Source organism: Hyla sarda, chromosome 3, assembly GCF_029499605.1.
Source record: "Hyla sarda isolate aHylSar1 chromosome 3, aHylSar1.hap1, whole genome shotgun sequence".
NCBI lineage: Eukaryota > Metazoa > Chordata > Amphibia > Anura > Hylidae > Hyla > Hyla sarda.
In genome coordinates, this window is record NC_079191.1 from 253524320 (window position 1) to 253545012 (window position 20693).

General features: G+C 44.6%; 1 protein-coding gene across 2 annotated transcripts in view; it reads left to right on the top strand.

The window, feature by feature from the left end:
• SMPDL3A (sphingomyelin phosphodiesterase acid like 3A) overlaps positions 1-20693 on the top strand; it is a 163918-nt gene that overhangs the window by 22921 nt on the left and 120304 nt on the right. The window contains exon 2 of one of the 2 annotated variants that reach the window (XM_056563300.1): positions 12233-12304. The exons of the other annotated variant lie outside the window; for it this stretch is intronic. The gene's annotated coding sequence lies outside the window, so the exon portion shown is untranslated. The remainder of the gene's footprint in view (positions 1-12232; positions 12305-20693) is intronic. 2 annotated transcript variants of the gene reach the window in all.

Here is a 20693-nt window from a genome sequence, read left to right on the forward strand (position 1 = left end):
GGTGGGGGCAAACCTCCAGCTGTTGCAAAACTACAATTCCCAGCATGCACTGATAGACTGTGGATGCTGGGAGTTGTAGTTATGCAACAGCTGGAGGCACACTGATTGGGAAACACTGAGTTAGGTAGCAGACTACCGCAGTGTGCCTACAGCTGTTGCAAAACTACAACTCCCAGCATGCACTGACAGACCGTGAATGTTGGGAGTTGTAGTTTTGCAACACATCTGGAGGCACACTGGTGCAGAAAGACTGCAGTAGTCTGTTACCTAACTCAGTGTTTCCCAACCAGTGTGCCTCCAGATGTGTTGCAAAACTACAACTCCCAACATGCACGGTCTGTCAGTGCATGCTGGGAGTTGTAGTTTTGCAACAGCTGTAGGCACACTGCGGTAGTCTGTTACCTAACTCAGTGTTTCCCAACCAGTGTGCCGCCAGCTGTTGCATAACAACAACTCCCAGCATCCATAGTCTCAGTGGAAGCTGGGAGTTGTAGTTTTGCAACAGCTGGAGGTTTGAGCTGCAGCAAATTTTCCGTTGCAACTCAAACTCCCAGCGGGAAACTCGCTGTGAACCCCCGCCTGTGTGAATGTACCCAAAAATAAACACTACACTTACACAAAAATAAAAAGTAAAACACTACATACACACCCTTACACAGTTACCCCGTCCACCCCCCCCCCCCGCCCCCGCCCCATAATTGAAAACATCTGGTACGCCACTGTATCCAAAACAGAGCTTCCAGCTGTTGCAAAAACAACTCATAGTATTGCCAGACAGCCATCGACTATCCAGGCATACTGGGAGCTTTGCAACAGCTGGAGGCACCCTGTTTGTGAGACAGTGCCGTAGAATATTTTTGGTAGGGAGACAAGTGTAATGCTTGCATCTGGGTCCGTCCCTATCCCTAATTTAGGCCTAAAATGCGCATGGCGTTCTCTCCCTCCGGAGCCCTGTCCTTTTTCAAAGCAACAGTTTGGGGACACTTATGGGGTATTTTTTTTGGGGGGGCTTTTTCTCCTTTTATCCCTTATGAAAAGATAAAGTTGGGGTCTACACCAACATGTTAGTGTAAAAAATTTTATTTTTTTACACCAACATGCTGGTGTTGCCCCATACTTTTTATTTTCACAAGAGGTAAAAAGGGAAAAAAAAGACCCCCAAAATCACTACAGCGCTCAGGAGAGAGAGAGAGAGAGCGTGCACCATGTACATTTGAGCCCTGAGGCCTAAATTGGTGATTTGCACATGGGTGGCTGATAGTTTCAGCGATTCTGACAAACAAAAGAAAAATAAAAAAAGGAGGGAAGGAGCGACATTGGGCTTTTGAGAGATAGTTTGGAATGGAAGTCGGGGGCCATGTGCGTTTACAAAGCCCTCATGCTGCCAGAACAGTGGACCCTCCCCCACATGTAACCCCATTTTAGAAACGACACCCCTCGCGTAATGTAATTAGAAGTGCAGTGAGCATTTACACCCCACTGTCCTTTGACAGATATTTGGAAAAGTGAACTGTGCAAATGAAAAATTTAATTTTCTTCATTTGCGCAGTCCACTGTTCCAAAGATCTGTCAAAAAACAGTGGGCTGTAAATGGTGCACCCCTTATTACATTCCGCGAGGGGTGAAGTTTCCAAAATGGGGTCACATGTGGGGGGGGGTCCACTGTTCTGGCAGCATGGGGAGCTTTGTAAACACACATGGCCCCCGACTTCCATTCCAAACAAATTCTCTCTCCAAAAGCCCAATTTCGCTCCTTCCCTTCTGAGCCCTCTAGTGCACCCGCAAAGCACTTTACACCCAAATATGAGGTATTTCCTTGTGTGACAAATGGGGTTACAAATATTAGGGGACAATTTCTCCTATTACCCCTTGGAAAATCAATTTGGGGTAACACCAGAAATGTAGCAAAAAAAAAAAAAAAAATATCTAATTTTCCATTTTAACGTCCCACTTTAATAAAAGTTCATTAATCAACTGTAGGGTGTTAAGGCTCACTGTACCCCCTTGTTACGTTCCTCGAGGGGTGTAGTTTCCCAAATAATTTGCCATGTATTTTTTTTTTTTTTTTGCTGTTCTGGCACCATAGGGGCTTCCTAAATGCGGCATGCCCCCTAAAAACCATTTCAGAAAAATTCGCTCTCCAAAATCCCATTGTCGCTCCTTCCCTTCTAAGCCATGTAATGCGTTCGCAGAGCACTTCACATCCACATGAGGTATTTCCTTACTGGAGAGAAATTGCGTTACAAATTTTGGTGGGCTCTCTCCTCTTTTACCCCTTGTTATAAAAATAAATGAAAAAAATGATCTGGTCTACAAGAACATGTGTAAAAAGAAAAAAAAATGAACATTTTAAAATTTCTGTCAAACATCTAAAGGGTTAAACTTTCTGAATGTTAGTTTGAGGGGTGCAGTTTTAATAATGGGGTCCATTATGGGGGGGATTTCTAACAAAGACCCTCAAATTCATTTCAAAACTGAACTGGTCCCTGAAAAATTTTGATTTTGAATTCGTGAAAATTTGGAAAATGTCTTCTATACTTTGAAGCCCTCTAAGGTCTTCAAGAAGTGAAAACATGTCAACTTTATGATGCCAACATAAAGTAGGCATATTGTATATGTGAATCAATATATCATTTAGGCTAGGTTCCCATTACATTTTCCCCCATACAGGAGCACATCCGGTTTTAGGTGCGGGGAAAAACCGCATACGGTGCAAAAATAAGCCGACCGAACGTTTCACTGCGGTCGGCTCATTGAAATTAATTACATACGGGAGCGCATAGAAAGGCATACAGGAGCGCAAGTTTTTAGCTCTCCCCTGCCGTATGCGCTCCCGTATGGGGGAAAACACAATGCGAACCCAGCCTTATTGGTATGTCTATTTTCCTTACATCAGAGCGTTTCAAAGTTAGAAAAATGCTAAATTTCCATGACATTTTAAATTTTTTTACCAAGAAATGATGCAAGGATCACCGAAAATTTACTACTATGTTAAAGAAGAATGTCATGAAAAAATCTCAATCAGAATGAAAAGTAAAAGCATCCCAGAGTTATTGAAGTGACAATGGTCAGGTTTGCAAAAAAGGGCTGAGTCCTTAACCCCTTCCCGCTATAGGACGTATGCATATGTCTCAGCACCAGACACATTCGCGCGCTGGGACGTATACATACCTCCTGACGACCTCCTGCTTTGCCGCACGCAGCTCAGGAGATCAGCGGCAGGACCTGGCTGTCAATAATAGCCGGGGTCCCGCCGCCGCTGTCAGGGTTGCGATTGTGCTGGTCCCGCAGCATTAGCCCCATAGATGCCATGATCAATCCTGATCACGGTATCTATGGTGTTGACACCAGAGGGTTCTCCCCCTTTTCCCCCAACAATTGCAGGTCCCCGTTTGTTGCTATGGCAGCAGGTGGTCAGATGATGACCTCCCGTCTACCGGCTACGGAAGCCTGTGAGATGCAGCTGGATCGCACAAGCTGTAGTGTGCGCAGCTCATCAGGTCATACTGTGCTGTAGTACAAATGTATTGCAGCATAGTATAACCTGTAAAAAGTGAAAACACTAAATAAAAAAGGTTCTTTAATAAAAGTATAGTGTGTAAAAAAATAAAATAACTAATACTACCCTGTTTGCCCAATAAAAGCCCTGTATTATAAATGAAAAAACATCATATGCATACTAGGTATTGCCACTTCCGCAATCATGTGTACTATAAAAGCTATAATTTAAATTATCCCGCACAGTGAATGCCAAAAATTAAAAAATTTTTAAAACACGCAAAATCCGCCAATTCTGGTGCAAATAGCGGATAAAAAAAAAAAAAAAAGGTAGCATGTATCGCAAAAATGATACCAATAAAAAAAAAAGTTATGGCTGTCGGAAAATGATCACACAGAAAAGGGAAAAAAATTCTCAGAAAAAGGAAAAGGAACATAAAATAGGTATCGCTATAATCGTAACGGCCCACAGAATAAATTTGACATCCCTTTTACCGCACAGTGAACACCATAAAAAAAAAATGCTGCATGTGTCAACAAAAATGCACCACCTGTATAAAGTACAATGTGTCACTGAAAAAAAAAATCTCAGAATCGCTGAGTTATTACCATTTAAAGAAACATGTCAAAAAATAAATAAAATCAAAACATGGTCATTAAGGTAAAAAATGTGTCCGTCCTTAAAGGAGAACTCCGGAATATAAAAATTGTCGCCCATAGTGCCGGCAGAAAAAAAAACAAAAAACCTTCCTCCGCTCCCCCGGGGCCTCCGGTAACCGGCTACGGTCTCCGCCGCGATCCACTTCCTGGTTGCTGGTGGTCGGATGAATCATACTGCGCTCAGCCAATCACCAGCCGCAGCAAAGTCCGACTCGGCCGGCGATAGGCTGAGCGGCAGTGTGAAGACGCTTCAGGACACAAAATTCATTACTACACCGGCACCTGCGGCCAGGGCCGAAAACGTCACACTGCCGCTCAGCCTAAAACCCGGCCTAGTCGGACTGCGCTGCGGCTGGTGATTGGCTGATTCATCCGACCACCGGCAACCAGGAAGTGGATTGTGGCGGAGACCGGAGCCGGTTACCGGGAGGTAGGTATGTACATCTTTATTGTTTTACTGCCGGCACTATGGGGGACAATTTTTATGGTCTGGAGATCTCCTTTAAGGCGTTAACGTATGTTTTTTCTTTCCTTTCCAGTGTACGAAAAGGTATGAATTAAACACACAAAAGCGCAGTGAAGGCACCCATACAGCAACATCAGTTTTTTAGCATCCGTTAATGTATACAGTTTTTCCCATGCAGCTTTATCCAATTTTAGCATCAGTTTACGTATACATTTTTCCCCCTTTTCAAGTATGTAAAACAGTTCAGCGTGAATCAAACCCAAAACAGGTTTACACTGCGTTAGTGCCCCTTTAGTTGTATCCATCTGCATCTTATTTTTAGCACATATGTCCCAAACAGAGTCACCAGATGACTCCGTCCAGCGATAGAAATCAATGAGGTCCACGGTTAGTGTAGGTTCATACTACATTTGTGCTTCCACTAATCGTAGCCTGTTAAACACTAGCAGTGGACGCCATTGATTTCCATGGCCAAACAGTGTCACCTGCATTGCTCCTTGTAACAGTATACCTTGGTATCCAAATTTCGGTGGGATGCCGACAGATACGATTAACGGGGACCAGAACGTAGAGTGTCCCTACCCTTAACCGATCCTTTTTTTCCTTTGCAAGTATATATTAAATGAAAACAAAAGTGCATTGTGAACCCACCTATACAGCAGAGTCCCCTGCAGAAACAAAAGTGCGCCGAGTTACTCACCCATATCCGCATCTATCCTTAGCACCGCTAACACATTATATATATTTTTTTTACATTTTCATGTGTACAGGGCAGTTTTTTCTAACTAAGGTGCCTCCAGCTGTTTCTAAACTACAGATCCCAGCATGTCCGGGCAGCCTTTGGGAAATATATGCTATTTTCAGTGCACTCAAAAGTGTAGCCGGCCAAGCTTTCGAGTCTGCTGAAAATAGCGCATATTAGGGGGGAGATTTATCAAAGCCTATGTAGAGCAAGAGTGGTGCAGTTGCCTATAGCAACCAATCAGGTCACTTTCATTTTTTAAAGAGGCCTGCGAAAAATTAAAGAAGCGATCTGATTGGTTGCTACGCACAACTGCACCACTCTTCCTCTACACAGGTTTTGATAAATCTCCCCCTAGGGGACTTCATTTGGCCATAGAAATCAATAGGGGGTCGCTGCTCCCATACATCGGCATTCTGTTTCAGTCAGGATGCCGTTAATGGAGCACAAATGCACCTACCCTTAGTGAACCTTGTGGTGTAATGGGGCAAAGAACCTTTTCACAGCATTTCCTGTGCTTTACTGCAGCACATCAGCACCTGATTCCCAGGTGTTTGTTGTTTGGTGCTCGTTGTATCTGCGGCCATGTTCTCAGTTGCTCCTCACTTGGGCCTATTCTCACATTGGTGTTTGAGAGCTGCAAAGGAAATGCATAAAAACCACTCTGCAGAAAACACACGCGTCTTTACATTGTGCTTTGTGAAAAAAAGATTTACCAATGGTTTCTTTGTCATAAACAATCTGCTTAATGGGTTATCGAGTATTAGGAAATCTGATTTCCTCTAAAAAAAAAAAATACAGCGCCACACCTGTCCTCAGGTTGTGTGTAATATTGCAGCTGGTAATGCTAATCAGATTGTAAAGCCCACACAGCCAATTTAGGTTCTAACTATGTACAAATACAGCAAAAACACCACAAAAAAGCAAATATATGGACACCGCATTACACTTGTGCTGAGGTCTGTTACAATATTTTTCAATAGACTTCATATGTCTGCTCTGATAGTATTATAATGTATGTTTATTGTAAAGGTATATTCCCATTTACACACTGTGAATTTTGCAGAGGTTTATGTACATGTGAACATACCTTTAGACCAGTGGTCTTCAACCTGCGGACCTCCAGATGTTGTAAAACTACAACTCCCAGCATGCCCGGACAGCCAACGGCTGTCCGGGCATGATGGGAATTGTAGTTTTGCAACATCTGGAGGTCCGCAGGTTGAAGACCACTGCTTTAGACTAGTGTTGAGTGGCATAGGCCATATTCAAATTTACGATATTTCGCAAATATATGGATGAATATTCGTCATATATTCTCTAAATTCGCATATTCGTAATATTCGCATATACAAAAATTTGCCTACGCGAAGATTCGTACATACGGAAATTTGCATATGCTAATTTTCACATATGCGAAAATTCGAACGCCAGTCTCACACAGTAGTATTAGAGCCTTCTTTACACCACACAAGCTGGAAGCAGAGAGGGATGATCACTGTGATGTGTACTGTGAAAAAAAAAAAATATATATATATTCATAATTGCGAATATATAGTGCTATATTCGCGAATTCGCGAATAAAATTTGCATTGAGAATATTCACGAGCAACACTACGGGGTGGGCCATTTATATGGATACACCTTAATAAAATGGTTGGTGATATTAACTTCCTGTTTGTGGCACATTAGTATATGTGAGGGGGGAAACTTTTCAAGATGGGTGGTGACCATGGCGGCCATTTTGAAGTCGGACATTTTGAATCCAACTTTTGTTTTTTCAATAGGAAGAGGGTCATGTGGCACATCAAACTTATTGGGAATTTCACAAGAAAAACAATGATGTGCTTGGTTTTAACATAACTTTATTCTTTCATGAGTTATTTACAAGTTTCTGACCACTTATAAAATGTGTTCAATGTGCTGCCCATTGTGTTGGATTGTCAATGCAACCCTCTTCTCCCACTCTTCACACACTGATAGCAACACCGCAGGAGAAATGCTAGCACAGGCTTCCAGTATCTGTAGTTTTAGGTGCTGCAGAATGGGCAAAACAAAAATTGGAACAGGACCCTCAGTTTACGCAGAAGATTTTGTTCAGTGGTGAGGCAAACTTTTATGTGAATGGTGAAGTTAACAAACAAAACCACCGCTGATTGGTCTGACACCAACCCACGTTGGATAGATCCCTCCAAGACTGTTGGAACACAAAAATTGATGGTATAGTGTGGTATATGGGGTACAAAGATAGTGGGGCCATTCTTCATCAATGGAAACCTCAAGGCCACTGGATATGTGAAATTGCTACATAATGATGTGTTTCCCTCTTTATGCATTGAAGCTGGCACGTTCCCTGAGTTTTTCCAGCAAGATGGTGCACCACCACATTATGGGTGTCGGGTCCGAGCATTCCTAGATGAACAGTTTCCTGGAAAGTGGATTGGTCATCGTGGGCCAGCTGAATGGCCCCCAAGGTCTCCCGATCTGACCCCATTAGACTTTTATCTTTGGGGTCATCTGAAGACAATTGTCTATGCTGTGAAGATACAAGATGTGCAGCACCTGAACCTACAGATACTGGAAGCCTGTGCTAGCATTTCTCCTGCGGTGTTGCTATCAGTGTGTGAAGAGTGGGAGAAGAGGGTTGCATTGACAATCCAACACAATGGGCAGCACATTGAACACATTTTATAAGTGGTCAGAAACTTGTAAATAACTCATGAAAGAATAAAGTTACGTTAAAACCAAGCACATCATTGTTTTTCTTGTGAAATTGCCAATAGGTTTGATGTGTCACATGACCCTCTTCCTATTGAAAAAACTAAAGTTGGATTCAAAATGGCCGACTTCAAAATGTCCGCCATGGTCACCATTAGAGATGAGCGAATCGAAGTTGACGAACCCAAATTCCTTACGAATTTCATTAAAAATTCGATTTGCAACGAATACCGCCGCGATTCTATCGCACGAATCGCTTCATTAAACTCCATTTTACAGCGTTCCAGGCTATTGGGGACCTAAGATGGCAGATCCACATGTGAGTACATGGGGCAGGGGATTATGGGAGGGCGGGAAACAGCGGCAGGAATGAAGGTAGGTGGGCTGACCCTGAATCACATGTGAGATGCAGCCAGTGGCGCAGCGGGGGCCCCCGCAGCCCCCGCGGTGTGGGGGGGCCCCGTCTAGGCTGGAGCCCCTTAGCCCCGGCCCCAGTGGCGTATTAAGGGGGGTGCCAGGGGCGGACTGACCCGCCGCAGCCACCGCCACCACTACTGAGGATTCGGGACACTCGTCCCAGATCACCAGCAGACAGCGGTGCCTTCTCCTGTATGCGCAATACACGCACCTACAGGAGAAGGTGTCTCCTCTGTGTGAGCTGCAGCTACACAGAGGAGACGTGACCTCCGCCCCCACGCAGCACGCAGTACAGGCGCCAGTGACGTCACTCATCCGGCGCCTGTACTGTGGAGGGGAGAAGACGCGGGCCCTGCAGCTGAGGAGAACGCTGCGTGGGACATCAGGTGAGCATCCTTTTTTAATTTATTTTTTCTCAACTCTGCATACACCTATGGGGGGGGGGGTTACTCTACATATACCTATGGGGGAGGGGGGTTACTCTACATAGATACCTATAGGGGAGGAGGGGGGGTTACTCTACATATACCTATGGGGGGGGTTACTCTACATATACCTATAGGGGAGGGGGGGGGTTACTCTACATATACCTATAGGAGAGGGGGGGGGGTTACTCTACAAATACCTATGGGGAAGGGGAGGGGGGGTTACTCTACATATACCTAAGGGGAGGGGGGGGGGGGTTACTCTACATATACCTATGGGGAAGGGGAGGGGGGGTTACTCTACATATACCTATGGGGAAGGGGGTTGGGTTACTCTACATATACCTATGGGGAAGGGGAGGGGGGGTTACTCTACATATACGTATAGGGGAGGGGGGGTTACTCTACATATACCTATGGGGAAGGGGAGGGGGGGTTACTCTACATATACCTATGGGGAAGGTGGGGGGTGTAGCTGCATATACCTATGGGAAAGGGGGGGGTGTAACTGCATATACCTATGGGAAAGGGGGGGGTGTAACTGCATATACCTATGGGAAAGGGGTGTGTGTGTAACTGCATATACCTATGGGGAAGAGGGGGGGTTGTAGCTGCATATACATATGGGAAAGAGGGGGGGGGGTGTAACTGCATATACCTATGGGAAAGGGGGGGGATGTAACTACATATACCCATGGGAATGAGGGGAGGTGTACCTGCTTATACCTATGGGAAAGAGGGGGGGGAAGGTAACTCTGCCTATACCTATGAGGAAAGGGGGGGGGGGGGGTAACTGCCTATACCAGTGGGGAAGAGGTGGGTAACTCTTCCTATACCAATGGGGAAGAGTGGGGTAACTCTGCCTATACCAATTGGGAAGAGGGGGGGAATCTGCCTATACCTATGGGGAAAAAAGGGGTTTAACTCTGCCTATGCCTATGGGAAACATGGGGAGGGTTTTTTTTTTTTTAACTCTGCCTATACCTACGGGGAAAGGGGGGTTAACTCTGTTCCTATACCTATTGGGAAGGGGGTTTAACTCTGCTGCCTATACCTACAGGGAAGGGGGCTACCTAACTTTATACTTGGATGCCTAACTTCTTACCTACATACCCAGCTACCTAACTATGTACATACCTGGCCTTCATCCATGGCTGCCTAACTACCTAGCTAGCCCCCTACCTACCTACATATCTGGCTTCCTGATCTACCTACCTAGTTACCTATTTATCTGGCTACCTACCTACCTGCCCGTTTACTGTGCAGGACACCAAGGAGGGCATTATTACAGTTTGTGGGCCTATAGATGGAATGATTGTGCAGAGGAGGGCACTGGAAAAATGCAGAGTCTGACATTCCTGCAGATGTTAAGAGATCCACATGGCGGTCTTATCCAGACGGAGAAGAAAAGGAAAGAGGACGCCGCTGATCAGAATACATAATTGTGAGTCCCAAAATGTAACTATAATCGCTTATATGGTATACACATCCTGTGTACAGCTGATATCTACCGCCATATGGTCCTGTAAATAATCACTTATACAGATCCTTTATAGTATACTGGTCGGTGTATAGTGGTTTTATTCAGTACAGTATGGCGTTATTATACAGTTATTGTGTGGTGGCATATATTTACTCCTTGTATACCAGTATTATTGGTCATGGAAATTTACCTATGTTAAAGTGTTTCTTATATATATAAATATATAAATTTTAGTTTATTGTGTGTGGGATTTAGGTGGAATAGGAGTGTGGCAGACGATTGACGAGCTGCAGAGCCTAGTAGGGGCCCTTGCTTTTTTTTGGTCCATGGGCCCTGAGTGTTGTCAGTCCGCTCCTGGGAGGGGGTGTAATTAGGGGGGGGGGGAGGAGGGGGTAAATAAAGGGGGGGGAGGGAAGTGGGTGTAATTAAGCGGGGGGGGGGGGGTGCCAAACAAAGGGTCCGCCCCGGGTGCCAAATGCTCTAGGTACGCCCCTGCCCGGCCCCATGAAAGAATTGTGTGCCCAGGCCCGTCTTTAACGCGGGACAAAGGGGCAGCTGCCCCGGGTCCTGTAATTCCTGGGGGCCCAAAAGCAGCTCGCCCCTTTTGCCCCTTTTGCTACCTTTTTATGTTCGCCGCCGCCGCCGTCACTCATCCCCAGGCAGCCAGTACCGCAATGGCTGTCTGGGAGATGGCCACGTTACGTGACGTGTGACGTCACGGGCGGCATCATAGAGAGGAGCGGAGCAAAGAGAGTCTCCCGCTCCTCCTCTCAGTCCCCACACGGCCGCTTCCAGGATCCAGGCCGCAGCAGGGGACCCACCGCCGGATATGTGAGTATGTATAATGTGTGTGTGGCGGGGGGGGATTTATTATATAATGTGTGTATGTGTGTTTATGTGTGTGTGGTGGGGGGGGATTTATTGTATGTGTGTGTGGTGGGGGGGATTTATTATATAGTGTGCGTGTGTGGTGGGGGGATTTATTATATAGTGTGTGTGTGTGTGTGTGTGTGTGGTGGGGGATTTATTATATAGTGTGTGTGTGTTGGGGGGGATTTATTATATAGTGTGTGTGTGTGTGTGTGTGTGTTGGGGGGGGGATTTATTATATAGTGTGTGTGTGTTGGGGGGGATTTATTATATAGTGTGTGTGTGTGTGTGTGTGTGTTGGTGGGGATTTATTAAATAGTGTGTGTGTGTGTGTTGGGGGGGATTTATTATATAGTGTGTGTGTGTGTGTTGGGGGGGGGGATTTATTATATAGTGTGTGTGTGTTGGGGGGGGATTTATTATATAGTGTGTGTGTGTGTTGGGGGTATTTATTATATAGTGTGTGTGTGTTGGGGGTATTTATTATATAGTGTGTGTGTGTGTGTTGGGGGTATTTGTTATATAGTGTGTGTGTGTGTGTGTGTGGGGGGGGGGGATTTATTATATAGTGTGGGGGGTGGGGGTATTTATTATATAATGTGGGGGGGGGGGTTATTATATAATGTAAGAAGGGAGGAAATTATACATGTGAGGGGAGGATATTAATGATTATTATAATCCTTCCCTCACATATATGTAACATCTACCCCTCACATGTATAATCTGATAACCCCCTCCTCACATTGATAATCCCTTCACATATAATCTGATTATGATATTATATATGTGAGGGGATTATCAGATTATACATGTGAGGGGGAGATGTTACATATATGTGAGGGGAGGATTATAATAATCATTATTATCCTCCCCTCACATGTATAATCTGATAATCCCCTCCCCCCATACGTATCCTGTACTGATCCTGAGTTATATCCTGTATTATACTCCAGAGCCGCCATTCATATAACAGAACCTGAGGAGCCTCACAACAGTCGAATCTAAAAGTTTCCTTAGGAGACTAGGTGAGTGACCTGCTGCTTCCACCAGAAGTAATGTAAAGTGAGCCTTCATTTATCGCAATAGTTAGATTTTGCACAATGGGTGCCACACATTGTATAAGATGCCACTATTGCGATGATTGTAGGGTCACTTTACATTACTTATGTACTGAGTTATATCCTGTATTATACTCTAGAGCTGCACTCACTATTCTGCCGTTGAGGTCACTGTGTACATACATTACATTACTTATCCTGTACTGATCCTGATTATATCCTGTATTATACTCCAGAGCTGTACTCACTATTCTGCTGGTGAGGTCACTGGGGGACATGTATCATTTCCAGTGTATAATAGAAGTTTTTTACCCCTCTGCCTGTTGTCTAAATTTGGCGCAGCTGCGTTAAATTTATCATTCTTGTGCAGCTACTTTCTTGAATTGCGTTTAAATTTAGAATTCTCCTCAGAGCATAAATTTACACCGCAGCTCTATTTAGTAGGAGCTTTGTCTGCAGCGTATCTGCACCTAAACCGTAGGTGTGTCCTCGTTATTAGTTTTAGAATTTTTTTTCTTCAATATGTAGAGTTTTAATCTCACAATAATACCACTTTTTGCACCCAATTATAACACATCAATTATACCAATGTCCTTATTCTTCATTTAACATCTGTGACAAATCACCTCAAATGTACATGGTGCACTCTACCTTATGGGCCTTGTTGTGCACCCGCAGAGCACTTTGCGCCCACATATGTGTTATCTCCGTACTCTGGCTAAATTGTGTCCCAAAAAATGGGGATCTTTTTTCCCATTTACCTCTTGTGAAAATGTAAAGTATGCGGCAATACCTGCATGTCAGTGTAAATAATTTTATTTTTATACACTAACATACTGGTGTAGACTCCAACTGTTCCTTTTCATAATGGGTAAAAGGAGAAAAAGTCCCCCAAAATCTGTAAGGCAATTTCTCCCGAGTACGGCGATACCCCATATGTGACCCTAAAATGTTGCCTTGAAATACGACAGGGCTCCGAAGTGAGAGAGTGCCATGCGCATTTGAGGCCTAAATTAGGGTTTTGCATAGGGGTGGACATAGGGGTATTCTATGCCAGTGTTTCCCAAACAGGGTGCCTCCAGCTGTGGCAAAACTCCCAACATGCCTGGACAGTCAATGTCTGTCCTGCAATACTGGGAGTTGTTGTTTTGCAACAACTGGAGGCTCCATTTTGGAAACAGTGCCGTACCAGACGTTGTTCATATTTATTGGGGAGGGGAGGGGGGTCGTGTAGCGGTATGTGTATATATAGTGTTTTTTACTTATTTTATTTAAGTGTAGTGTAGTGTAGTGTTTTTAGGGTACAGTCACACGGGCGGGGGTTGACAGCGAGTTTGCTGCATCTCAATCTTGCAGCACTCCCTGTAAACCTCCGCCCATGTGAGTGTACCCTGTCCATTCACATTGGGGGGGGGGGAAACATCCAGCTGTTGCAAAACTACAACTCCGAGCATGCCCTTTGGCTGTCCGTGCATGCTGTGAGTTGTAGTTTTGCAACAGCTGGAGGCACACTGGTTGCGAAACACGGAAACAGACTCAGTGTTTCGCAACCAGTGTGCCTTTAGCTGTTGCAAAAACTTCAAATCTCAGCATGCAGTGACAGCAGAAGGACATGCTGGAACATGTAGTTATGCAACAGCTGGAGGCATACTGCTACAACTCCCAGCATGCCCTTTGGCAGTCCGTGCATGCTGAGGGTTGTAGTTATGCAAGAGCTGAAGGCACACTGGTTGCAAAACACTTGAAAGTTTTTTACTTAACTTAGTGTTTCCAAACCAGTGTGCCTCCAGCTGTTGCACAACTTCAATTCCCGGCATGAATGGTCTGTCAGTGCATGCTGGGCGTTATAGTTTGGAGGCACAGCTGGAGGCACACGGGTTGGGAAAAAGAGTTAGGAAACGAACAATGTTTCCCAACTAGTGTGCCTCCAGCTGTTGCAAAACTATAATTCCCAGCATGGCCAGGCATGCTGGAAGTTGTATTTCGGCAATATCTGAAGGGTCAGATGTTAACAAACTACAACTCACAGCATGCTTGGGCAGTCTGGGCATGCTGGGAGTTGTAGTTTTGCAACAGCTGGAGGTCCACAGTTTGTAGACCACTGTATTATGGTCTCCAATCTGTGGTCTTCCAGATGTTACAGAACTACAACTCCCAGCATACCTCGACAGAGTGGGCATGCTGAGATTTGTAATTTTGGAACATCTGGAAGAGCACAGATTGGAGACCATTATACAGTGGTCTCCAAACTGTGGCCCTCCAGATGTTGCAAAACTACAACTCCCAGCATGCCCAGATGGTCAAATGGTAAGATGGCTGGCTATCAGTGATAGCCACCATCTTACCAGGCGCTGGGGAAAAGTATAACGGAAAGCAGTAAATTTTAAAAATAAAAGGAGAATGATCTACAGTGTTAAGTGGATTACAAAGCTATTTTAATGTGACGGATCTTGTTCAGTGATAAGTAAGATATCAAACATTTCCTATGTAAATGTATTAAATTGTTGGATCATAAAATAACAAAACCAATATACAAGTGATCTAATGAATAACTGAACTGTAAACAAATATTCTATATGCAAATTATTTTAAAAGTGCTTTGGAATAACGAAGGAGTAAAAAGCAATATAAAGCAAACCAAATGAGGAATTGAGATAGGAAAGTAAAAACATTCTGGTGGTTCCTTAGCAGTACTTTCCTTCAGAAATAGAAAGGATTGCTACGTGCAGTTAAAGTTGGCTTATATTTGCTGGGAAAAAGGCGCACGTGCATCAAAATTTTTGGTGCAAAGGAAAATAACGCAGGTAATAAATCCATGTGTACTATAGATGTCACTCCAAGGTACCCTGATTCAGCCACATCTGGACGACATGCTCTACCAAAACGTGCGCAAAAAAATGGGAAAAAACAAGCGCTTGCGCAAAATTTTACGCAAAAAAATACACACACAACAGGGGTAAAATCTTTGATACATGTCCCCCACTGTGTACATACATTACATTACTTATCCTGTACTGATCCTGATTATATCCTGTATTATACTCCAGAGCTGTACTCACTATTCTGCTGGTGAGGTCACTGTGTACATACATTACATTACTTATCCTGTACTGATCCTGATTATATCCTGTATTATACTCCAGAGCTGTACTCACTATTCTGCTGGTGAGATCACTGTGTACATACATTACATTACTGATCCTGTACTGATCCAGAGTGTGTGTGGGGGTGGGGGACCGGGGGGCCCAAAAAAAATTGCTTGCCCAGGGTCCAATCAAAATTAAAGACGGCCCTGTGTGTGCCGCTGGCACTGCACTGCGCTGCCGCTCGTGGGCCCCTTACCAACAATTGTGTGCGGCTTCGCTGCTGCTCGGGGGCAAAAACAAATGTAAGAATTACCTACAGATGCTCTTCATAAGTCCATAGAAAATGCCTATGACAGTACATATCAGTATGGGCGGAGTAATTTGTGATGGGTGGGGTATATTGGCGTGGGCGTGGCATACCTTGTGGGGGAGGAGCTTATGGGCCTCCTCAAAAAATCTCGCAGGGGGCCCCCCAAATTTATTGTTACCCCACTGGATGCAGCCTATCAGTGTTCACTGACCCGTGTGATGTCACAGCCCCTATATAATCGGCGGCCATCTTGCCTCTCTTCATTTCATCTATGCACTCAGATGGAGAGGACGGGACTGCGTGTGTGTGAATAGCTCATACCACAGCGTTACACTGCAACTGCTAGTCACATCAGCATTAGGGAAAGGCAGGAGTGCAGAGTGCTGTGCTGTTACTCTGAGAAGGATCATTGATATCTAAACCTCCTATTCACGTTATAGAGCATTGCAGCAGAGAGGGGCAGATAGCTGTCAGCTGCCTCATACAGATCTCCAAGCTGCCTGAACTTTCTGAAGCATCTTATCTCCTAATTGTTCAGCCCAATTGAGTTTATTTTTATTTGCTCCACAAAACTTCTGCTGCTCAGAATTGTGTGACAGAGTGCAATTTAGGGTTTAATCCCTGGATATTTTTTTTTTGTGGTGCTGCACTGTTGGGTCCTGCTGCTGTTCAGAAATACGTGATTGCTCAGTGGACTGTAGTGCATTTGCACCATTTTGTACCTGTTAATCTGTCAAGGGGCTGGCTACATACTGTGCAAGTCCCAAAAATACTATTCACTGGCTGTTTTTTTTTTTTTAAACAGTTTTTTCTGCGTATAGTTACGCATATATAACTGCCCTCATCAGTGCATACCGCATAGGTACATGCAAGTATTGTACCATTTAGCACCTGTTAAGCTGTCAAGGTGCTCCATACCGTCAAAGTCCAAACAATAGTATCCACCGGCTGGTGTTTTACAAAAATACAGAGTTTTTTCTGCTAATAGGCCCTCATCAGTGCATACCGCATAGGTACCTCCAAATATTGTACCATATAGAACCTGTTAAGCTGTCAAGGTGCTCCATACCATCAAAGTCCAAACAATAGTATCCACCGGCTGGTGTTTTACAAAAATACAGAGTTTTTTCTGCTAATAGTTAGGCATATTACTGCCCTCATCAGTGCATACCGCATACGTACATCCAAGTACTGTACCATCTAGTATGTGTTAATCTGTCAAGGGCCTACATACTTTTCAAGGACAGCCGTAAGTAATTACCTGCTGCTGTTCTAGACAAATACTGTTTAAAGAGTAGTGTAGCGTATTGTAATACGTAATAAGTATGTCAGGCAGAGAAGTGCCAGGACGTGCACAGAGGAGTGGCAGAGGCCTAAATACTTCAGGCAGAGTTGGCAGCAGACTTGGGGCGAGTGGCAGCAGGAGTCGCAGCGAGAGGCCTGAGCTCCCGTTATCAGCCAGCGGTCTTGTCTCCACCAGCAACCCATCTGCCGTTGTCGATTGGTTAACACGCTCATCCACATCATCACAAGTGACATCTGACACCCCCAGTCAACAGTCTGTGGGTTCCTCAGTCACAACCCTCAGTTGGCATGGCCCGGGAGCAGTCCGTGTCCTCGTATTGCCTTTGTCCTATGCTGTTCCCTCTCCTAAAGAAGTATCTTATGCTGTGGGTTCAGCTCCACTATTTACAGCTACTGGACAGCCAAGATGGGGAGGAGACATGCGCCGCTTGCTCCGCTAGGTGGCCAATTAGTGATGCGGAGAGTGACTTGGGAGGCGGTGTTGCAAGTGTTCAGGGTCCTGAAGCAGACACTGTTGGGGAATCTGAGGAGGACATCAATGACGTGCACACAACTGTTGATGATGATGAAGCCGATCGCAATTGGGAGCCGGGTGCAGAAGGGGCTTCATCATCATCAGGAGAAGAGAGTTGCAGGTTGCCCTTGAGGCAGCAAGGCGGTAGCACAGTTGTCAGTCAGCGTGGTGGCAGTAGTGAAAATTCAGGAGCCAAACGTGCCCGGGGGAGACCACCTGCTTCGCGGCAGCCTACCTTTCCGGGAGGTAGTGGAACAGGGGTTCCTGGAGACGGTGCCAGTAGCAGTCAATTAGTGCGGACTGTGGGTGGGAAAATCAGCTACTCGGCAGTGTGGAAGTTTTTCATAAGGCATCCGGAGGAGGTTCACGTAGCCACATGCAAGATCTGTCGGCAGAAGGTGAAGCGTGGCCAGGGTCCCAATGTCGGCACCACGGCCCTGCGTCAACACATGCTTCGCCACCATAAAGCGGCCTGGGAGAACCGTGGTTCCGATGTAGTGGTCCAGCCAGCTGCATCACCCAGTGGCCATCCGCTCCCTCATTCATTCAGCCAAGGCTCCACCACCTCAGCCGAAGGGAGCTGTGTGTCAAACCCTCCTTCTGTCGCTCCAGATGCTCCTGCTTTTCCCGCTTTTAGTCAGCGCGGGTCCAATCAACCATTCTGCCAGAGCCTCACAGCCTATCATTCATCCTGCGCATTTGGGGGGCTTCCGATTCTATGCAGTGCACTTTTCAATAAAAAGTGACACCATATATTTATTCTGTAGGTCCATACGGTTACAATGATACCCTATTTATATAGGTTTTATTTATTTTACTGCTTAAAAAAATTATAACTACATGCACCAAAATTAGTATGTTTAAAATTGTCCTTTTCTGACCCCTATTTTTCGGTATAGGGGGTGGTATGAGGGTTCATTGTTTTTATCGGTACCATGATTGTTTTGATCTGACTTTTTGATCACTTCTTATAAAATTTTTTAGGGTATACAAAGTGACCAAAAAGTATGCAAATTTGGACTTTGGAATCTTTTACATGTACGCCATTGACCGTGCAGTTTAATTAACCTTATATTTTATAGTTCAGACATTTACACACGTGGCAGTACCACATACGTTTATTTTTATTATGTTTATATATTTTTATATGGAATTTGGGAAAAGGGAGGGGATTTAAACTTTTAACAAGGAAAGGGTTAATGTGTGTGTTTCTAAACTTTTTTTTAACTTTTTTTTTTACACTTTTAGTTTAGGAGCAATCATTAGATTCCTCAAAAAGATCATTGTGATTCCATAGAACCACATTGATCTGTGTGCTCTGTGCTTGATTGATAAAGCCTAGTCCTGTCAGGCTTTATCATAGTCAGAGACACAGCCAGCACAGGATGTGAGGTAAGCCCTCCGAATGCGCTGGGGGGGGGGGGGGGGGGCGATCCACCTCACTGGACCACCAGGCAGCAGTTAAAAGTACCTTTAGACGCCGCTGTCAGCTTTGACAGCGGCCATCTAAATCGTTAATAGTCGGCCGCGGCGATCACCACATGTCAGCTATTAATGCCGGTCCTCAGCTGCAAGAATTAGCTGGGGGCCGGCCAGGATGGCGCGGGCAGGGGGACAATAAATTCAAATACAACTTTATTACCAATTATTCGGCGGGCCACTCTAAAATGAGAACTGTGGAAAAATGGATGGAGAAAATTCTAAACAAACTAATGCCTGAAATACCCAATTTTACATGAAGAAGAGGAGCTAGAACAATAAAGAGTGTTTTTTCATTTGTGTGGAAATTGCACCTTGGCAGTTTTTTTTGGTACCCAAAATTTGTTGGGTACAAAAAAAATAAAAAATAAAAAATAAAAAAAAAGGATGCTGTAGTGATGAAAACATTTTGCATATAATTTATAAAAAATTAACATTTAATTAACATTTTTTAGGTAGTACTACTACTCCCAGCATGGAACAGACTGTACTAGTAGTACCTGTACTAATAGACATATCGCCCCGGGTGTCCGTTGATGCGATCGATCGTCCATATTATAGCAGAGATGTGGAGCGGCTCTATACAGCGCTTGCATCTCTGCACTATACTCCGGCCGGCCACTCACTCATTCATATTTCCCTCTGAGAGTGGTGATTGGCTGAAACCATCCGACCAATCACCACTCTGGGCGGAAAATATGAATATGTTCTATTCACATCACTGGACGGAGACCAGAGCAGAGATGCGAGCGCTGTATAGAGTCGCACCGCATCTCTGCTATAATATGGACGATCGCATCGACAGACACCCGGATGCACACTCTGCTCCATGCTGGGAGCTGTAGTATCTGCATTAATAGACAGATTGCAGCGAGTGTAACTTCTGACACCTGTTGCAATCTGTCTATTAATGCAGGTACTACAGCTCCCAGCATGGAGCAGAGTGTGCATCCGGGTGTCCGTCGATGCGATCGTAGTATTACCTGCAGTTAAGGAAAGATCACAGTGGATGTCACTCCTGACACCCGCTGTGATCCCCCTGTGTAATGTAAAGATGCGGGTGGACGCTCTTCTATGTCCCCTGCACTAACGTATATTTATACACATATTCCTATTTCCCACAGAGATCTGGGATTGGCTGGAACCATCTGACCAATCACAGCTCTCTGCAGGAAATATGAATTGGTGTATAAATACGGCAGTGCAGGGGACCATAGAAGAGCGGATGGCCCCATCTATACATTATACAGGAGGATCGCAACGGGCAATCTGTCTATTAGTACAGGTACTACTACTCCCATCATGGAACAGTGTGTTCCATGCTGGGAGTAGTAGTACCACCTAAAAAAAAAAAAATTAGAATAAAGAAAAAAACTGAAAAACACATGCACACACTACATTTTTATTATTGTCGGCTACATTTTTAGGTCCCCACCCGCCCACATAAATTGATCCCTGTTTTAAAAATTAATAAAAATGTTATAAAAAAAGATACATTTAGTTAAATTTTTTTCCTTTACTACTGTATCTTCTTCTTCTTTTTTTTTTTTAATGGTACCCTGCAGATTTTTTTTTTTTAACCATATGGCATATGGATACGCCCTGCATTCCGAGTCCTTAAGGACGCAGGGCGTATCCATACGCCCGTGGGAATTCCGGTCC